Raw genomic sequence first — 8,102 nt, 5'->3', positions numbered from 1 at the left:
TATATATATATATATATATATATATATATATATATATATATATATATATATATATATACATATACATCTATTGATGCAAACAAGAACGTGTGTGCTTGTGACTTTTGTGGGAAAATCTAGTCCGATGGCTAAACCGAGGGTTAGCCTGCGGAAAGTTGCAATATTTACCCTCAGGCGGCTCCTCCGATCAGGCATCGTAATCGTTAAAATAGGCGCCTATGTAGAGGAGCTGAACTTAGTTAACGCTTACCTAATAGGAAAGAAAAAAGTCATTTTAAAATATACTTTCTTTCTTAGCGCATATAGATATTTTAAACATTTGAACACCACATTTCTTTTAGGGCTAAGGATAATATGTGTGCCATTAGAAAGAAAGCTTTTTTAGGGAAACAGTGAGTTTAACGCAAGCTCACCAGTGTGAAACTGCTGGGGCTGTGCATATCCATCGGAGAGATGGCTTCAGTTGAATTAGGGTTCCGATTCTGGATCGCGAATACGCGCGTGTCGAGCTTTTGGTTTGGCTTGATGAATCCGCCTGTAAGAGAGAAAGAGAGATAAGGAGGGAGATGGGAGCCAGAAGGAGAATGGAATGGAGACCCTGTAAAAGGTTGCCTTGGTTCAGGAAGTGAGGAGAAATCTGTCCAATATGCCACTTTGTATGTTCCCCTCCACCATTAATCATTCCACCGTAACACCTGCTGGACAACCACTCACTTTTTTCCTATATTAGCTCCAATACTGATATTTTATTTCCCCCCCCCATAATAATTGTATTCCCTTTCCAGAATATTCTCATCTTTCCTCTGCCATTCTTCCGTTATGACCTCTGGTTATGCCCACTAAATACCACCACTTCTGTATGATCTAAGGTTTTTAGTGGTGTACCCCAGGGTTCAGTGTTGGGACTTTTACTGTTTAACATCTTTATAAATGAGATATAGATTATATATGATATAGAGTTTGGGATTAAAAGTACTGTTTCTGTGTTTGCAGATGACAGCAAACTATGTAATGGAATTAGGTCCATACAGGATGTCTATAATCTACAAGCAGGCCTGGATGTACTGTTTGATTGGGCAGCTAGGTGGCAAATTACATTTAATATAGATAAATGTTAAGTTATGCACTTGGGGGCTAACAACATGCATGCTTCATACTGTCTAGGGGGAATTCATTTGGGGGAGTCAGAAATAGAAAGGGATCTGGGGGTTCTGGTAGAAAATAGACCTAATAACCACCTGGGCGGTTAGCCCGCGCCAGGTTCAGGGTAAGAAAACTTGCTACAATCGGTTACCCCAAACCAGGCGCGGGGTAGCTAAAAATAAACACGGGTTACAGTGCAATCCGATTGTCATACAACATTGTATGACAATGGGATTACAACTGAAAAAAAAATACTTACCCCCACAGCTCCTCCGGAGACATCTGTCGTCTTCTGTCTTCATCCGGTGTGCGCAGTGAAGTTCTCCGGGGTTTCCCGGTGATGTCGCTGCAAGCGTCGGTGCGGGCAGTAGGCGGGGCGGGAAATTCAAATAACTTTGTATTGAACTCAATACAAAAAAGCTGTATTGAGTCTAATACAAAGAAATCTTTATATATAATGTATATATAATTGTATTATATATATATATATATATATATATATATATTATATAAGCAACTGTACAGTTACATTACATTATACACTATTTTTTTTTTTTTTAAAGATTTTTTTTTTATGTTTTATAAAAAAAAATTTAAGTTTAAAAAAATTTAAACTTAAATTAAATTTTTATTTAATTTTAGAACACCTGGCGTTCGTGTACGCGTCCCTCTGCGATTGCTCATGATGTCAGTGCATCTATCGATGGGGGTCGTAGCAGGAAATTCAAATATTTTGTATTGGATTCAGTACAAAGTCCTTTATCCAATCCAATACAAAATAATACAAAATATATTTATGTGGTTTTGTCTATAGGTATGTGACGTTGGACTCTGTTTTAAAATTGACCACACTAGGGAGGTGTTTTAGAAAAATATATTACTATACAGTATACTGAATTATTGCATTTTCAGTATTTTTTATTTATTTATGCATTCTTGTTTAAGCTGATTTTTGTGTTTTTTATTTAGTTTTAATACTTAAGGTATTTTTTTTTTTACATGATTGTGTGTTTCAAACTTTATTATATTCAGGATATCTACTAGACCCTTGTTCGGACATATTTCTGTTAGCTACAGGTCTACAATTTAAAAAAAAAATTTCATGAAAAACAGTGTACCGCTTTTGGTACAGAAATCCAGACATCAGTGAAACACCCAGAAGGTTAACAGCATGCAATGTCAAGCTGCAATATCTAAAGCTAGTAAAGTACTTTCTTGTATTAATAGGAATAGACTGCAGAGATGGAGACATTATCCTGCCCCTGTACAAAGCATTGGCCACATCTGGAATATGCAGTCCAGTTTTGGGCACCAGTTCACAAAAAGGACATTGTGGAGTTGGAGAGAGTGCTGAGAGGGCCAACTAAACTAATAAAAGGAATGGAGGAGCTCAGCTATGAGGAGAGATTAGCTGAACTGAATCTATTCTCCCTTGAGAAGATACGGATAAGGAAGGGATTCTTCACTGTAAGGTCTGTGAAAATGTGGAATCGGCTCCCTCAGGAAGTAGTTTCAGCAACTACTAAATATTAAGGCTAAAGATATAAGATAGAAAAAGGCTGGATGTTTTTCTAGAAGCACAGAATATAACTGGGTATTAAGGCTTTAAAGTAAAAATAACAATGACTGTTGATCCAGGGAACATCGTCTCATGGAATCAGAAAGGAATTGTTTCCCTTGTTGAAGCAAATTGTACCAGGGTTTTTTTTGCCTTCCTCTGGACCAACTATGTCCTATAGGGTTTAATATCTGGGATATGTTTATTTCCCTAGTGGTTGAACTTGAAGACTTTTTTCAGCTTAACCTTTTATGTAACTATGTACTGTTCAATCATGGTGCCCACACATGACCCCCCCCCCCACCCCCACCCAGACACATACTCCATAGACATTTATGTATGGTACAGCAGCATCTTGTAAGACCCCTCACCTATAACTCAAATCTGCTAACCTTTGAATACTTTCCAACCTTCTCTATAACCTTATCCTCTGATCCTTGCTTTAAAACACTATACCCCTATTGTGGCTCCTTACCCCGTCCTATCTCTGTGAGCATTATAACACTGAGCACCTGGCTTATGCTTTATTTTCAAAAAATAAGGAACCAAAAAAAGGTTTCAAAAATGATTTTAAAATGGTTTAAAACTCAGTATTTTGTTCAAGCAAGGATGATGAATAGCTCTCAAGTTAAAAATCCACTTTGCCTCCCTTTTTAAGCCATTCTTTATTAAAATCAAAAACCTAGTTATGCTACTCTGGTAACAGTATGCACATGCTTATATATATACTTTTGCGGAATTGTCTTTTCGTTTTACTGATGTACAAACATCTACATGAACAGAATCCCAGAAGTAAATTTATTTCCATTTGGGAAATAAATTTATCTTTTTTTACTATTTATCCACATGAATTGGTTATATATTTTATATTATATATATTTTTGGTTTTATACATGGAAATATTCAATTAAGGTCGCACTCTTCAATAAACCACTTGTAACTGTGCAGATGGGAGAAACAGGTTTTCTGTAATTGCTCCATAAACTCCATAAAATATGAAAAATCTAAAAACAGTTGGTTAATGACATTAATCAGAATGTTTGTACTGTAAATAATTTTACTTTTTCTTATTTGGAATTAATTTTCCTTTTTAGGTAAAATGCCTGATAATTCAGGAAAGCCTGAATTATCAGGACGTCCTGGATCATTAAGATAACCCATTTTTTTTTCTCCAGAGTCTTCTTCAGAGACCCATAGAGACAAATGAAAACAAAACAGTGCCCATTTTTGGAGATCATGCGCGTCACTTTCCTCCCTACCACAGTGCAGCTCTGGGTGCCTGAGAGGCACATCACCCATGCTGCGTCTTGTGACATGGAGGCGGATAAACAGCCAGCATTAGAATTTTCTTTTTCCTCACTCTTGGAGAAGAATGGAACGGTTTGTGGGCAAAGGTAAGGTGAGTCCTCCTACTTTACCTCAAATGGAAAAAGCTAAGCAAATTTGAAGAAGCTTGTTTGAGTCTCTTATGGGGCTCAAAAGTATGAAAGAAAGACAAAGGAAGGACAATGTAACTTTACATTATAAAATCTGTAACTTGAGTGCAGAGGAGGGTGGAGGATAGTTATAATTATGGCCAGTCATATTTTGGTTCCAGGGACATTTCTATTCTCTTTAGGTATGCATTTATTTTGTTACCTTCACACATATTTATATATATATATATATATATATATATATATATATATATATATATAAATACATTAACTATTTCCTGCAATTACCGTAAATATGTACCCCTACTCAGCTTTGAACATACTACTGTTGTTAGTAACCCAGTAAACTGAGCTATATGTGGCAGTATAATATGTATTGTAACCACACATTTGGTAAATGTGGAGAATAGAGCATCTATGATTGGAGAACTTATCTCATAACCCCAAAGACAATATAACAACAACTATAGCTAGATAACAGCCCCAAATCTGTTTGCTGGGACACATCTTTAGGCAACTTTCATTTTGTCCACTAAACATTTGTTAGAAAATACTGCCAGAATTTTCTGTTGAGGTGATCAGTCACCAAAGCTGGCTATATGCCGGCTGAACAGTTTTCTCAATGTATCACTGTGGTGTATGTGACATTGCCATGAAAATACCTTCTCTCTGTTCTGAAACTAGGTAAGTGTCTTTTTATATTTGTATGGTATGTTATATATGTTATATTGATAGCATCAAGACAAAAGTAAAAATAGGGAGGTTCAGTAGATGGATCAGGGAACGCTGGGATTAAATAACTAATTTTTCTTGAGATGGGGTTTAAATCCAAGTTTTTTTTTTGTTTTATTGTCTAGTGGTCATTGCTGTTGGATATAATGGTGTTTATATTGTAGTAAGTGACCATCCTACTATGCATCACTCTATTGTGAATCCTGGCTGTGGGTATATTGTGGACAACTTGGGCTAACAGGAATGCCATTCAACCCAGAAGATATGAGACGACCAGTGTCAGAAGAAGCCAGGATAAAGCATAAAGCAGGTGAAGAGTGCATGCCTAAATTTCCTCTTACACATGGATGGGGAAGAAAATTTTTGGACCTGGACTTGAAGGTAGGCTATAGCAACACCAATAATAATAATATTAATCTATATTAATATTAACAATAATAATATTAGTATTCTATATCTATTTTATATAATCTATATTATATAATCTATAATAATCAGATTGAGGCAGGCCTATGTAAATCCTAACTTGAATATTTTTTTTTTTTCTCAGTCCACAAAGGTATCCAAGGTGTCTCATGCCCTACAGAATTTAGTGATGAGTACATAAGATATGACCAATCATATCACCAGTACCCTGTGATGTCCTTTTCATCAAAGACAATGAGAAGAACAAGGAATAAATGGATAATCGATTCGCCCACAAAATCCTTCTAGCAATTTAGAATGGAAACATTACAGTGATGTAAAATTTCTTGCAGAATCAACAGGTATTTTCTGTACTTCTACAAAATGAACACTAATGCAACCACATCTAATGACTGGTAAGCTTAAATATTTTGCATTTCGATTTGATAACATTTATTATTTCTGTGATCACATATAAAAAATTTAAATGTGCACAAGAATGTCAAGAGCCTAGCAAGCACAATGGCAAAATATGCAATATGTGTGTGTCCTAGATTAAAAACTGCACTTAGTTACATAACAATGTTTTTTTTTTTAGATCCCAGAAACTGTAAGCAGCTGATGGATAATGATTTTTATCCTAGCAGATGGAACACAATATATCCTGATGGCAAGCAACTGTTAGCTGTCTTGTGTGATTTGTATACCGATGGAGGAGACTGGATTGTAAAACATCAAATTTTGCTGCTGAGCTGAGGTTCATGCACTGTAGCTGTGACAATACATTTATAGAGAACACATGGCCTTTTATATATACATATAGTAGTAAATACAAGTTATTATTTAATTTATTATTTAGAAAGAGTGCTGAGCATCAGTCACCTTGCAATTATACATTTCTGTTTATAGCTGAGATCAGTAATAAGGTCCTACTAACTGGCCTAGGAGTAGATGCTGTGTTCCACCCAAAGTTTTACAATGCCTCATGGCTCCAAGACCAATAACAAAAAGTATTGAGGTTGTGGGAAAACAAGTTTGGTTTCTTCTTAATAATCATAGACTCTGAAGGCCCTATCCATGTGTAAATGTGATAGGTGTAGGTGGTGGATATAAGCTGCACACAGTTATGCAAGTCAGTGCCTCACTTACCCTTTTCCTTTCAAATGTTGAGACTTCCCAGAATCTAATGGACCCTCTACTGGTTGTCCTTCCAGTGTAGCAGAATATACTGTATCTGCCTTCTAGTATCAGTTTCTTAGTTTGCTGCAAGAACAGATTTGGTTGATAGTAACATGTGCCAACTTAGGTCTCCCTTAGGTAAAATCTTCCTTTTGGGCTAGGAGGCTTGTTGTATCTGGCACTCATAGGTGTCTCATAGAGCGTGTGTATGTCTTTTTTTTTTACAGTAGGAACCTGAGGTTTATACTTTCCTCTTTCCAGAGGGCATATCCTAGAGATAGTTCTTAGAGGCTGTGTATTGCCTGTAGTCTGTATGACTAATATGTTGCTGTGTCCAACGGGCAAGGCTTTGTTCCAATGGTCACATAATATGTTCTTCCCAATCTGAACAGGCCGCCAAATATTAACACAATATGCAAAAACCAACACTATGGTTTTGGCATTAGGACCTTTCTAACCTCATTTTCTCTAGGTGTTTCAAAGGTGTAGAGATGGCTCAAGTGATTGTGGACCGCAACTAGAACAACTGAGTCTGGGTTTGGAGAGATTTGGCTGGAAAATGCAAATATCTGTAGGTTAACCTCAACCGGTTAGTAGACCACATTATGCCCTAGTGACAGCTAGTCCACAAAATGCCACAATAAACAAAACCATACATGTGTCTCAGTATAGAATAACTTACAGTTACACTTTTGATTTTACCCTTATGTTTATTTTAAATCTACCATTTCGTGGTCCCTAAGCTAAACTGGAACCCTACCTACAGCTTCTTACTCACCTCCATTTTAGCACTGTGGACTACTTTGATATGTACATCCTGTCTACTGTACAAAACGTTTATCTTTGGCCCTGCTTGCACATGTTGTTACAATAGACCTCATAGCCATATTTCTACAATAGATCATCACCTCTAGTTGTTGCTGCCAAAAGATTCGCCCACAACTACACTTAAAAAGGAAGTAAATTCAAAAGTGCCTAAAACAAAAAGAAATACACTTACCTTCAATCCCGCACAGAAGTCGATCAGTCTGGAGGTGTCTTCCATCGGGTCCTGCTTCGTCCCAGTATCTGTCTTTAAGCCGGCGCCATCTTCGCCTCTTCTTCCTGGTTATTTTTCCTACGTCACCCAATGCAAGCGCGGGATCAGGTGACGTAGTTTGGAAAAAAACTTGCCGATCACACTGCTCATGCATGAGATCGGCAAATTTTTCTCTTTTCACAAAAAGGCACAGAAGGAACACCCAACAGCTTCCCAGGATGTGTGACGTAGGTATCCTGGGAGGGTCTACCTACCTACCTAGGTGATCAGGGTTGTCTACCCTTTTATGTAAACTGAAATTTCTGAGTTTAAGTACGCTTTAACCTCTATGTCATGTGGGCGGTTACAGCTTGCTGCAGTTCAATGTTTTCTGAATCTTGATGGATAAAGACAAATTCTGGGCCATCTTAGTCCTCCAGCAGCAACCACAACTGCTTTGAACCACTTTCCAACTTCTGGGGTTGTGGTTGAAGGCCGTTGCATTCAAGCTAATAGAAAAGGCTGGCCACTCAAGGACAGACAGAATTGTGTTCAGCAATTGCTGCTGCAATCCACCACAGCCACAAACATAAAAGATTATATTATTCAGTTATAGTAATTTAGGGAGAAA

The sequence above is a fragment of the Pyxicephalus adspersus genome, chromosome Z, assembly GCF_032062135.1.
Source record: "Pyxicephalus adspersus chromosome Z, UCB_Pads_2.0, whole genome shotgun sequence".
Taxonomy (NCBI): domain Eukaryota; kingdom Metazoa; phylum Chordata; class Amphibia; order Anura; family Pyxicephalidae; genus Pyxicephalus; species Pyxicephalus adspersus.
Note: the sequence above shows the minus strand (reverse complement) of the source record.